Below are 12070 nucleotides of genomic sequence, written 5' to 3'. Positions count from 1 at the left end.
GGGTGTTCTGCAGGGGAGTGACTGGATCTGATTTATAAAGATCACTCAGGCTCCAAGAGTCTTTATTATCTCTTAGAAGGAGAAAAAGCACGGCCCTGGAAAGGCAAAAGGGATCAAGCCTACAGAGATAGTATGAGCTGACTGTCCCTGAGATCCCAACTCTTATCCTGCCCACACAGAACAGCAGTGGAAGGGGGTGACATAGGAGCAGAAGAGATTGAGATTAGATGTATGAGCAGGTCTCTAAGGGGATTGAGATCTCTAACCCCAGGGGACTTTTTTTTTTTTTTTTTTTTTTTTTTGCGGTACGCGGGCCCCTCACTGTTGTGGCCTCTCCCGCTGTGGAGCACAGGCTCCAGACGCGCAGGCTCAGCGGCCATGGCTCACGGGCCCAGCCGCTCCGCGGCATGTGGGATCTTCCCGGACTGGGGCACGAACCCGTGTCCCCTGCATCGGCAGGCGGACTCTCAACCACTGCGCCACCAGGGAAGCCCCCAGGGGACTTTTTTTTTTTTTTTTTTTTTTTTGCGTTACATGGGCCTCTCACTGTTGTGGCCTCTCCCGTTGCGGAGCACAGGCTCCGGACGCACAGGCTCAACAGCCATGGCTCACGGGCCCAGCCGCTCCGCGGCATGTGGGATCTTCCCAGACCGGGGCACGAACCCGTGTCCCCTGCATCGGCAGGCGGACTCTCAACCACTGCGCCACCAGGGAAGCCCCAGGGGACTTTTGATAGGGTGGCTACATATCAGTTTGGAATGTTCTGCCTAGAGACAGTCCAGGAGGGACAAGTTGGCCTCTAGCCATCCCTTTCTCCTGGCTGTGGGTTGTAGGATGGTTTGGATCTGGTCCCTGCAGCCTGACCACTGCATAGCCTGGCCAGGACCTTTCAGCACTAAGTGACCGGCCAGATGTGTCAAAGTCAGAAGTGGGAGGAAATGCTAAGGAAGCAAGCAGAGTCCTGGTCCTAGCTTTCTCTTGGGGAGGGGAAGTGGAATCTCAGATGGCTGTTCAGCCTGGCAGCATCTCGGGCCAGGAGGGCCTGGGAGCGGCAGGGTTAGGCTCTGGCAGGAAGCACTGGAGCTGCGTTCCCGACCTTCCTTTACCCTGGGACTGGTGGGGTCAGGCAGCCTTGCTAGTCAGGAAAGGGTAGTGAGTGGAAGGGAGCCTGTCGTGGAATCCAGGGGAAGACCTGGACTCATTTATTCCGGAAACACACATCAGGCACCTACTATGTGTTAGCCAGCCATCAGGCTAGACTGAACTCAGGGAACTGCAACTTAGAGGGAGTAGTCTTTATTTGAGAACCAAAAATCATACCATGTTGCCATGTCTGTCTGCTTTCTACCAGGCTAACATTGCATTTAACAGATGGAACTCTCTTCTTCTTAAAGAATGAATCTCCCCTGGGGGATTGTTGCCAGCTCCCTGTTGAACCACAGCACAGGCCTCTGTGGGGCCCTGGGCCTGGCATCTCGGATGCTGTTTAGTTTTGTCTTTATAGCACAGGGATCATCCTGGTATCTCATATTTCCCAGCCACTCTCCCTTCCCAGCTAGCTGCTGCTTCCTCATCCCTGGGGAAGTGGATGGCTTAGCTTTGGAGGCCCTGGTGGATTCCACATTACAACAGGTATCCCTGAAATGCTGGCTTGTTCTCGCCCCTGTGGGGCAGACCCAGCTGGTGGCCAGAGGACGTTTTCGTCCACCTGGGGGATCGGGCAGGGGACATAGTAGAAAGCCCCATCCTCATGAGTCTCCTAGAGCCCTCCGACAGGTTAAGAGAAGCCCTGTATCTTTTCCTACCTGGGTAGGTGGTGGGGACTCAGGCCACAGCAGAGGGGAGCGGAGGGGAGCCCAGCATTCCAGCTTCCTGGGACAGACCCCGGAGCTGGTGTGGGAGTGCTACAGCCTCTTCTGCGGCTCTCATCCTCTATCTCCTCCTCTTCCTCCCACTCCTACTCCTGCTCCTTTTCTTGGCAGCAGTTCTAATCCCAGTTCCATGCCAAGAAAAGAGTCTTCCTGCCTCCTCCGGGCTGCTGGGTGGGGTACCGTGACAACTCCAGCCCCACGGGTACAGCTCCTGGCGGCCACCCTGCCCATCAGGCCATCCATCAACTGTGTCCACACGTTGCCTGTCCCCAGGGAGCTCTGAGGGAGCTGGCTAGCCATCTGTTCTCTTTCGGCACACAGATGGGGGCCAGGCCCCATGGCTTTTTCCATGGCCTCTTCAGAAGGCCCCAGGGAGAGACAGCCCCTTGGGTTTCCTTCTTACGTGGTGTGTGTCCAGAATGCTTGGCTCACACCTTCTTCGTGTATCCCTGTAGCTGCTAGACAGGGTTCCACTGGGAGCAGGGGTGACCTACGGTAGTAAGATAGACTTGAGGCCTGATAGGAACCACTCAGCTGGCCTGAGAGAAGCAACTCTTCTGCGTCTTTTCTTCCGCTCACCTATCTATTAAACAAACATTTGTTGAGCACTTTCTGTGTGCTAGGTCCTGGGGTCCAGCAGTGAGCAGCACATAACCCCAGCCCCAAGGAACTCATAGTGTGGTGGGAGGGATGGTCAAGTGGCAGACAAGGACAATGCCATTCGAGAAGCTCAGTGACAGGGGCCAGGACACGGCCCTAGGGAGCACAGAAGAGAGACTTCTACTAGTACAGCCTTGGGAATGAGTCAGGGAGGACTGACATCTGGGTGGGAGATGAGTGTCAGGGAGGCAAGAGGAGGAAGAGGAAGGCTGTAAGACACATGTCAAGGTCTAGAGGTTGGAGGGAATGACACATCTGGGGAATACAACTGGGGGATAGTGTGGGGACATTATTGAGAGAAGCAGCAGGAGAAGCAAGCAGGGGCAGGTCACGAAGTCCCTTGTGAGTCTCGCTAGGGAATGTGAACTTTAACCCAAGGACATTGAAGCAATTAAATTAGGGAGTGATGGGAACAGGTTTTCGAAAATCTCTCTGACTGCTTATGGAGAATGCTTTCAGGTGTAGCAAGGATAGCGGTGAGGGAGCTGTTGTTGTAATCTCAGTAGGATGGGTGGAGGCCTGAACTTGGGTAGAAGCAGTGGAGATGGAGAGATGTATCAGACGGGAGCAACTGAGGTAGGCTCTATGGTCTTTTTTATTTTATTTCAGCTTTTTAAAAATTAAAATATAGTTGATTTACAATGTTGTGTTACTTTCTGGTGTACAGCAAAGTGATTCAGTTTTATATATGTATATAAAATATATATATATTTTTTCAGATTCTTTTCCATTATAGGTCATTACAAGATATTGAATATAGTTCCTTGTGCTATATAGTAGGACCTTGTTGTTTATCTCTTTTATATATAGTAGTTTGTATCTGCTAATCCCAAACTCCTAATTTATCCTTCTCCCTCCATTTCTCCTTTGGTAACCATAAGTTTATTTTCTATGTCTGTGAGTCTATTTCCGTTCTTTTTTAAATTAATTAATTAATTAATTAATTATTATTATTATTTTTTGGCTGTGTCGGGTCTCCATTGCTGCACACGGGCTTTCTCTAGTTGTGGCGAGCGGGGGCTACTCTTCGTTGCGGTGCGCCGGCTTCTCATTGAGGTGGCTTCTCTTGTGGAGCACGGGCTCTAGGTGCACGGGCTTCAGTAGTTGTGGCACATGGGCTCTGTAGTTGTGGCTCACGGGCTCTACAGCGCAGGCTCAGTAGTTGTGGTGCACGGCTTAGTTGCTCCACGGCATGTGGGACCTTCCCGGACCAGGGCTCGAACCCGTATCCCCTGCATTGGCAGGCAGATTCTTAACCACTGTGCCACCAGGGAAGTCCCAGTTTCTGTTCTGTAAATAAGTTCATTTGTATCATTTTTTTAATATTCCACATATAAGTGATAGCATAGGATATTTGTCTTTCTCTGACTTACTTCACTTAGTATGATAATCTCTGGGTCCATCCATGTTGCTGCAAATGGCATTATTTCATTCTTTTTTATGGCTGAGTAATATTCCACTGTGTATATATACCACATCTTCTTTATCCATTCATCTGTCCAGGTCTTGGCTATTGCAAATAGTGCTGCTATGAACACTGGGGTGCACTGTAGTCTTGTTGATTGGTTGGTGTGGGAGAAGGAAGAGAAGAGGGGTCAAGCGTGACTGCCAGGTTTAGGAGAAGATGCTACCTTCTTTCCTTGGCTCCTCAGGGAAGATGTTCTAGGGACATCTGTTTTGGGATCAATTACCCTTAAGTTTTCTAAAGGCAAAAAGTTCCTTGAGTTGGCGAGATTGAGGGAGGTGTTGGTAACGATGAGGATCTTAAAACCCCAGTTGGTTCAGAATTCCTTCCTCCAGGTCCATGAGTCTGAGTGGGAAAGTCAGTAACCATTAAGAAGGAGTAGACGCCTGGCCGGGACTAGGACCTGGGAGAGGGGAGAGCGGTCCCTTCGGTTTGTGTCCTCAGTGGGCCCTTCACGGGGGACAAATGTGTTGTCTGGGAATGTAAGATGTTTCTGCTGAGCTCAGAAAAGCCCAGCTGGCTAAACCCTGGCCGATGTGGTTGTCCCCCTGCCACCAAGAGCCAGAGGAGCTGGCCTGCATGGGAGCCGTACCTAGAAAGCACTGCTCCCCTGAGCTTCTGAGGATGTGGTGGGAGGGGAGAGATGGGGGTTTAAAGGAAGGCCTACCACTCCCTCCCAGTCAAGGCTAGGTTCCTGAGCTGTCAGGCATTTGCCCGAGATCCGTGGTACAGTTTCTTCTGTTGGACCTTGGGGTTTGTACTCAAAGGCTATAGGGGGCTTCCCTGGTGGCGCAGTGGTTAAGAATCCGCCTGCCAATGCAGGAGACATAGTTTCGAGCCCTGGTCCGGGAAGATCCCACATGCCGCGGAGCAACTAAGCCCGTGCGCCACAACTACTGAGCCTGTACTGTAGAGCCCGCGAGCCACCACTACTGAAGCCCACACACCTAGAGCCTGTGCTCCACAACAAGAGAAGCCCCCACTCGACGCAACCAGAGAAAGGCTGCGCCTAGCAACAAAGACCCAACTCAGCCATAGATAAATAAATAGATAAACAAACAAACAAAGGCTATAGGGCCGTCAGGTTCCTTAAGAGGTCGTCGTGTCCATCTAAACCACATCCACCCTCCAGAATCGGGAAGAGAGCATGTTCTAGTGTAAAGAGCGTAGACTTTGGAGTCAGAAAGACCTGTGTTTGAGTTTTACTAAAGTTACCAAACTTTGTGAGCCTCAATTTCCTCACTCTCTTGAACACTGAATGAAGTGTGCTTAAGAACCGGCACTGTACCAGGCACAGGGGGATTCCATAAATAAAATATAATCTTTCCTTGAGGGAGCATAGACCTAAGTGAAGAAATGCAACCAAGCACCATAACTGCTATCACAGAGGTCTGCACAGCTATGCAATGGGGTGAGAAGGAGGAAGTGGCCAGTTGTGCTAGGGAGAAAAGGGGTGGCCATTAGGAGAGGCCTCCGAGGCAAAGTGACCCATGACCTCTATAAACCGGCTGTATTCTATCCTCCCAGAATTTGAGAGGACTAAATCAGAGAAGGATGCACACCCAACTAACTACAGTTTTCTCTGAGAAAGAGAATAAGATTGGAGCTAAAGGGAGACTTGTTTTTTATTCTGTATACCATGCTTTGTGGGCCTTTATTTAAGATAAACATGTTTGTGTATTAGATGATGTCACTTATATAGACTTTAGCCAGTAGTAAATGCTTAGGAAGATTAGTACCCTTCCCTCTGCCCGGTCTCTGATGCCATCCAGGAAAGGTAATTTTGCAGCCTCTTTAATTAATCCGTCCTCGTGCTCTCCCATTCTTGCTCCTGGTGAGGTTTTCTTTCCAACGGGACGCCTAACGCTTTTGTCCAAACTCTTTCTCTGTAGCTCTGTCAAAAACAGCCAGCTGGCGGGAAAGATGGGACGCTGGATGCTCTCTTTCTTTTTCCAGCTTTTTAGAGCCTGGCTTCTCAGGGCTGCAGGCCTGGTCATCAGTGGCCTTGCAGGGGACTGGCTGGTCAGGGTTGCCTGCATCTGGGAGAAGGCAGGGGCCCCCTTGCTGTAGTGGAAGGCCCTAGTCCCCTGGGCGGAAACGGTATGAGCCTCACCAACCTTGTCCCCCGGGTCCCTGGGTGCTGTCAGGAGTGGGGCCTGCAAGACTGCAAGGGGAGACTTGAAATTGTGCTGCTTCCAGGCCTTGCCAGGCCAGCTTCTGGGCAGTGGGCTTCCCAGGGGCTTCTGGTGGTGGAGAAGTTGGGTACTGCCTGAGCTCAGGGTTCTAAAATGCTCTGTTCCTAACGTTACTCCAGGAATTTTTTACTTCATTTTGCACCAAAGCTTCTGGCACCTCTGGCATCAGAGTCTCACCATGTGAGAGCCCTGGTTTGGGGGCTCAGAGTGGAACCCAAACTATGTCCTTTTGGTAATGAGAGGCGGGTGGGTAGGTGTCAAGGGTGTGAGAACTGGTGGGTGAAAGGTCTTTGGGAGCATTTTGGGGGGTTGTCTGCCCTGGATTAGTGGGGTCCATGGGACCAGCAGGATAGTGTGGTAGGCTAGGTCACTTCTATTCTGCTAGGTCTCCCTTTTGTCTTCGGAGGACCATTCTGCTTTTTTCCCAGTGAGATGCTAGATGAACTACAGTCCCAGAGTGCCCTGGCCACCCAGCCCGTGGGTGGTGGGCACAGTGCCCAGGCCACATTGGACAGGGTGTGGGTACATGTCATGGTCATCGGTTGTTTTTGCAGGCACAGCTTGGAGTCCTGGTGCAGGGCAGAGCCTTGACTGAGGTAGCCTGCTCCGGCCCCTTCCAGCCCTGGCCAGAACTCCTCTGGCCCATCCTGATACCCCTGGCCACCTTGTCCTCCTCTCCCTTCTAATCTCTCTTATTTACATTGAAGTGGTTCTGGAAAATACCAGATATGCAAACACCCAGACTGGGGGTGGGTGAGGAGTGGGGTGAAGGGGGGCGTGTGTGGCGGGTGGGAACACAAGTATTTTAAAAATGCTGCAAATCTCTACAGCATTTCCCAGAAACCACAAGCACGCGTTCCGCCTGCCAGCAGGGCTCCCGCCACCCCGCTACACTAAGCTGCTGGATTCTCCTCACTGGAGCCTGGGGTGGAGAGCAGCGTCGTGGGGTGGGGACCGGTGACCAGTTGGGGTGAGGGCTCCCCGGCTGCCTGGGCAGGCTGCCTGGCGCCTCCTTTGTCCGTCCGGGCAGCGGGTACGGATGTGCCCCAGGCATCAGCAGCACTGTGGGCGCCCACTGTGCCAGACAGGCACTGCCAAGGAATGGAGTCTTCATGGCCCCCCACCTCTTGCTGTGCAGTTTGGGGGGGGCCCAGCCAACCCTAGAGTCCCGCGTGGTGCTTGGCAGCGGCTTCCATTCTGTGAAATACAGGGGACAGTGTCAGCAAAGCTTATTTTTTCAGTTGTTGGCTCTAGTTTGGTTGGGAAACTATTTCCTTAGGCCTGGGTCACCACTCTGGCTCCCTTAATCTCCCGCCACATGTTCCTCAGAGTCAGGGCACGGCGTTCTGCCCCGGCCTGGCTCAGCCAGGCCGCTTTGCACAAACTCTGCGGCAGGGAAGAACGTGGGGTGTTTGCCCAGTGTTCTGTACGGCACCCAGTACAGTGCGTAGCGTGTGCATGCTCCCTAAGTGGTATTTAATTGATCTGGTAAAGATTCAGCCGAACAGAAATGCCTTGAGGGAAGGGCATGAAAAATAGGAGCAAGAACAAAGATCATGGCTAGCGTTCACCCTGCTTTCATTAGACACTGTTCTAGATGTGTCACACATATTAACTCATTAAATTTTCCCAGCAACCCTTTGACGTAGGTATTATAATAATCTCTGTTTTGCAGATGAGGAAACTGGTTTACAGAGAGGTTAAGGTTAAGGTTAAGTTACCTACGGTTTCACGGTTATTAAGTGACTGGTCAGGATTTGAACGCAAGGTATCAGCTTCCGGCCCTTCACTGTGCATAGGAGAGATGGATATCTATATATCCATATAGATAGCTTTACAGGGCAGGGGAAGGCAGTCTCTGGATATCCTTATACACCCACTGCCCAGCCCAGGCCTGGACCTTCTGGTTCCCGCTGCCCTGTCACTAGAAGCCTCTTCTCCAGAAGGAAAGGGGAAGCCAGGAGTGACTGACCACTCGTGCTCTGCGGATGGCGTGCTGCAGGAGGGTGTGACTGTTGCTCTCTGTCTCTGTAGAGGATTAGCCAGAGGAAGTGAGCCCAAGTGGCAGCAGGTGGGATGTCATCTTGTAGGAGCTGGGAGAGGTCCTTTAAAGGCGGCTGAGGGAAGCCGCGGGAAGGCAAGTGGCATCTGTCTTGTCAGCCTTCGGGTGTGGTCCCCCGGGGTGGGGGAGGGTCGTGCTTTTGCCCCTCATACCTCTCCCTTGCTAGATCCTGGAGGCCAGGCACGTTGCCCCCTCACCTTTTTGGCCCTTACCGACATGCTGGTACTGACCTCTGTAGCATTTGGGGTAGCTAGATCCCCGAAATGTCACCTCTGACCAAGAACATGTCCTCTTCTGTGGCACAGGGGTGAATGAGTTCTCCCCTAGTGTGCACTGTGGGACAAAGCTGAGGAGCACGGCCTGGCGGAGTGCCTGGCAGGTGGTGGGTGTGCAACGCAGGGTTCTCACTGGCTTCTACCATCGAGTCTCTGCTGTTCCTTTTGTCTATCATGCTTTTCCCTGCCCACCCTCACGTACTCATACAAACTGGCCCCGGTTTGAATATCGTTTCCTGAGGGAAGCCTTCCCTGGTCCTCTCAGACCATGTCAGGTCTGCACGTCCTCCTTCTCCTTTACAGCTTTCATCAAGACTGTAATTAGTTCGTTATCTTCTTACTTCTGCCGTGCTGGAGCACTTGAGAGCAGTGGATATTTGTTGAAGGAAAGAGGATGGTTCTCTTGTCAGGAACTGGCTTCCTGTTCTCTCTGCCCGGGTTCCCTTGTTTAGCTCAGTTTGGGTTCCTAGAACCCTCCCTGCTGACTGTCCTTGGTGACTTGTCTGCAGTGTGTTAGGACTTTGTTTCTTGTGTGCCTGGACCCTCGGCATCCCTCACACGAGTGGAGGGGAGATGGGCTCTAGACAGCCAGGAGCAGGGGCCTGGGGAGGGGGCTCTGGGAGGAGGGTCCCTGGGACAGCCTGCCAAGGAAGGCACCAGGCGTGGGTGAGAAGCAGATTCAGGGTCACATGGGGTCACACAGTGTCCGGCCCAGGGGACCTTGGAGGAATGTGCCTGTCTTACTGGCTGCAGGTCTCTGAGGGGGTGGAATGTGGCCTGACAGGGCTCAGGGCGCCTTCTTTCCTTCTGCTTTCCCTGGGCTGCCTGTGTGCTGGAATGTCGGCAGGCTGGGAATTTTCACAGCAAGGATTTTTCCCAGTCAGAGCGACAGATTCCAGCTGGAGCCTGGGGACAGCTCCCGAAGGGGCAGGGGCTGCCGGAGAGGGCGGGGGCAGGTGTGGGGCAGCCCCAGCTGCTCTGCTCTTGGGGCCTGGACTCGGTTCCCATCCTCTCTGGGAAACGCAAACATCTATCTCCCCATTGGGCCAGGCCAGGGGGAGCCTGGGCTTCTGGAGCTGCGGGGCTCAGGAGAGGCGGCGGGAGGCCTTGGGGACCAGAGACACTCAACCTCAGTGAGGCGAGAACGTGGCTGGCCGTATCCCACAGGGCCTCACTTCCTCCAGACGGTAAGTGTGTCAGGAAGGGGAGCTGCCTCGGATTCCACCCTCAGGTGGGGCTGTGCCTGCCATTCCCAGGTTCTCGGGCCTGTAGGGGCCACCCAGCCTTGGCAGGAGGTAGCATCGCTGAGTTTGTCACCTGTATCCGTCGTCCACTCTGTGGGCCACACAGCACCTCCAGGGCCTGGTTCCCTCTCTTAGTGACCTTTCCAGCCCCTGTGCCCTCTGCCCTCTGAGCTCCATTCTGCTGGCTCCTCCCTCCAATTCCCATTTCTGCAAGGAGCTGACTCACTTCCTCCCTCCCTGCCCAGCTTCTCTCAGTGCTGGGCCCTAGGACAAGCGGGTACCCACAGGGAGGGAGGTTCCTCACAGGGCACTTCCTGGGCTCCCTTCTCTGGCAGCAGGACTGTGAGGCTGCCCCGGCTCTGGGTAGAAGAGGGCTGCAGGTGGGGTGGGCTGGGGAGGGGCCTGGCTCTGGGCTGCAGGGACCAGGTGCCAGTGTCCCCGAAGCCTTGGCACACTCGAGGCAGGAGGTCAGGAAACCTTGAGGAGCACCTGCTCCCTGTCACCCTGTGGGCTTGGTTCTGTGGAGGAGAAAGGCTGAAGATGTCATCACTGTGATCTGGGAGCCTGTGCTTTCTCTAGAACAGAAGACATCTGCGAAAAGATAGATCTCAGCCCGGAGTGGCGTGGGCTGGAGGCCAAGCAGTGACGGCACTGTCAGGCAGCAGGAGACGGTCATGACTCTCTGTGACACCCAGTTTCATGCCCAGCCCCATCCCATCAAGGGGAAAGTGTCTGGAGAGTCCGGTGGAGCCTTCCCAGGGACAAGGCGAGGGGAGGGGTCTGATACAAAGTCCTTGTTCCCGCTGGTGGCCTGCATCTTGTCCCTGCCCACCCCCAGGTCCCTCATCCATGGACTGGTTTGGTTGTGGAGCTGCCTGCAGAAGCACTGGCTTTAGAGCAGTGAAAGGTTTCCTCCCTGGGTGGGCTGGCATCTTCTATCTCACCTGGAGCGGTCCAGGCTGTGAGAGCCTGTGTGCCTGGCGCTTCAGGCACAGGGGACCCAGCCTGTGCTGGGCCTGGCACAGCCTTGCATCCTCCTCTGCAGGCGGCCTAGGTTACCTAAAGGACACAGGCACAGGGTAAGGCTGAGGCCCCACTCACTTGGCCATGCATCAAGATCAATAGAGGCGAGAGGGAAACTGGGCGCACCGCCTGAGAAACCTGGGGGTATGGCTGTGGGCTGTCTTCCTGCAATCAAGTGGCCAGCAAAATCCTTATTCCCCTTAGCACTTAGCTTTGCCTGGAGGAGCCCGCATTTCTCTGGCAGACTGCAGTGATCCTGATTCTGGCTTCAGGATTTCTGGACAATGACAGGAGTTTTTTGTATAGATGATGTTGGGGGCGGCAGGTGGGAATGAGGCGTAGGGTTGGAGAAGGTGAGGGGTACCAGCCTGAACACCTTTGCTCTGTAAAAGGCCCTCACCCTCCGTCGTGGGAGGTGAGCCACCCTGCCTAGTCACACAGATGCCTGTCTGCATTCCTCTCCCAGGGCTTCTTTATTGTTTCCTGCCCCCACCCATCATTTCTTGGCCCTGGCCTGGGGAGAAGAACCAGGCTCTGTGACAGGACACCCAGCTTGGAAATGGCTTGGCACACGTACACACACACACGCGCGCGCATGCGTGCACACACACACACACACAGACCCTTCCAAAGCATTTCTGCCATCAGCTTCCAGCCCTTCTAACCAGCCCTCACCTTCTCTGTGCAGACGAAGGCTGGCCACAAACCAGAGGACTTGGTTTCTGGGGCAGAAGAAGGCACAGCTTTCCTGCTTTTTATCAGGGCCCTGGGTTCCCCACCCAGCCTCTGTGTCTTCTTAGATCGCTGTTTTTTTTGTGGGTTTTTTTGGGGGCCACGCCATGCAGCATGTGGAACTTCCCCGACCAGGGATCAAATCTGTGCCCCCTGCATTGGAAGCGCGGAGCCTTGACCACTGGACCACCAGGGAAGTCCAGACCACTGGTTCTGAGGTCTCCCTCTGTGCCTCTGAAAGAGGAGCCCCTGCTATAAAGGATCTCCCATCTTCCCTCCCCACCCGTTCTCTTCAAAATCTCCAAACTGCAGCTCTTATTGTTGCTGTAGAGCCAGATGCTTGGCAAATATGAAGTTGGATGGGAAGGCTGGTTTTGGCTGTACGAACCACTTTCAATTCAGCTCATTTGGGGGAGGAGAAGGAAGAGGAAGCCAGCATAGGCAGAAGGGCCCACAAATCGGGAGTTGCGTATGATTGTGTTCGTGTTGTTGATCCATTGGCATGTACTGGGCATGGCACAGCCTGTGGAGCTGGACTGCCTG

At 53.8% G+C, this 12070-nt stretch overlaps 1 protein-coding gene across 12 annotated transcripts in view; it reads left to right on the top strand.

Annotated features, from left to right (window-relative positions):
* The window catches only part of MYO18A (myosin XVIIIA), a 96644-nt gene that overhangs the window by 12512 nt on the left and 72062 nt on the right, over nucleotides 1–12070 (top strand). The window lies entirely within an intron of this gene.

The sequence above is a fragment of the Mesoplodon bidens genome, assembly GCF_964165515.1.
Source record: "Mesoplodon bidens genome assembly, chromosome: 19".
NCBI classification, from domain to species: domain Eukaryota; kingdom Metazoa; phylum Chordata; class Mammalia; order Artiodactyla; family Ziphiidae; genus Mesoplodon; species Mesoplodon bidens.
Note: the sequence above shows the minus strand (reverse complement) of the source record. Positions and strands in the feature narration are given on the sequence as shown.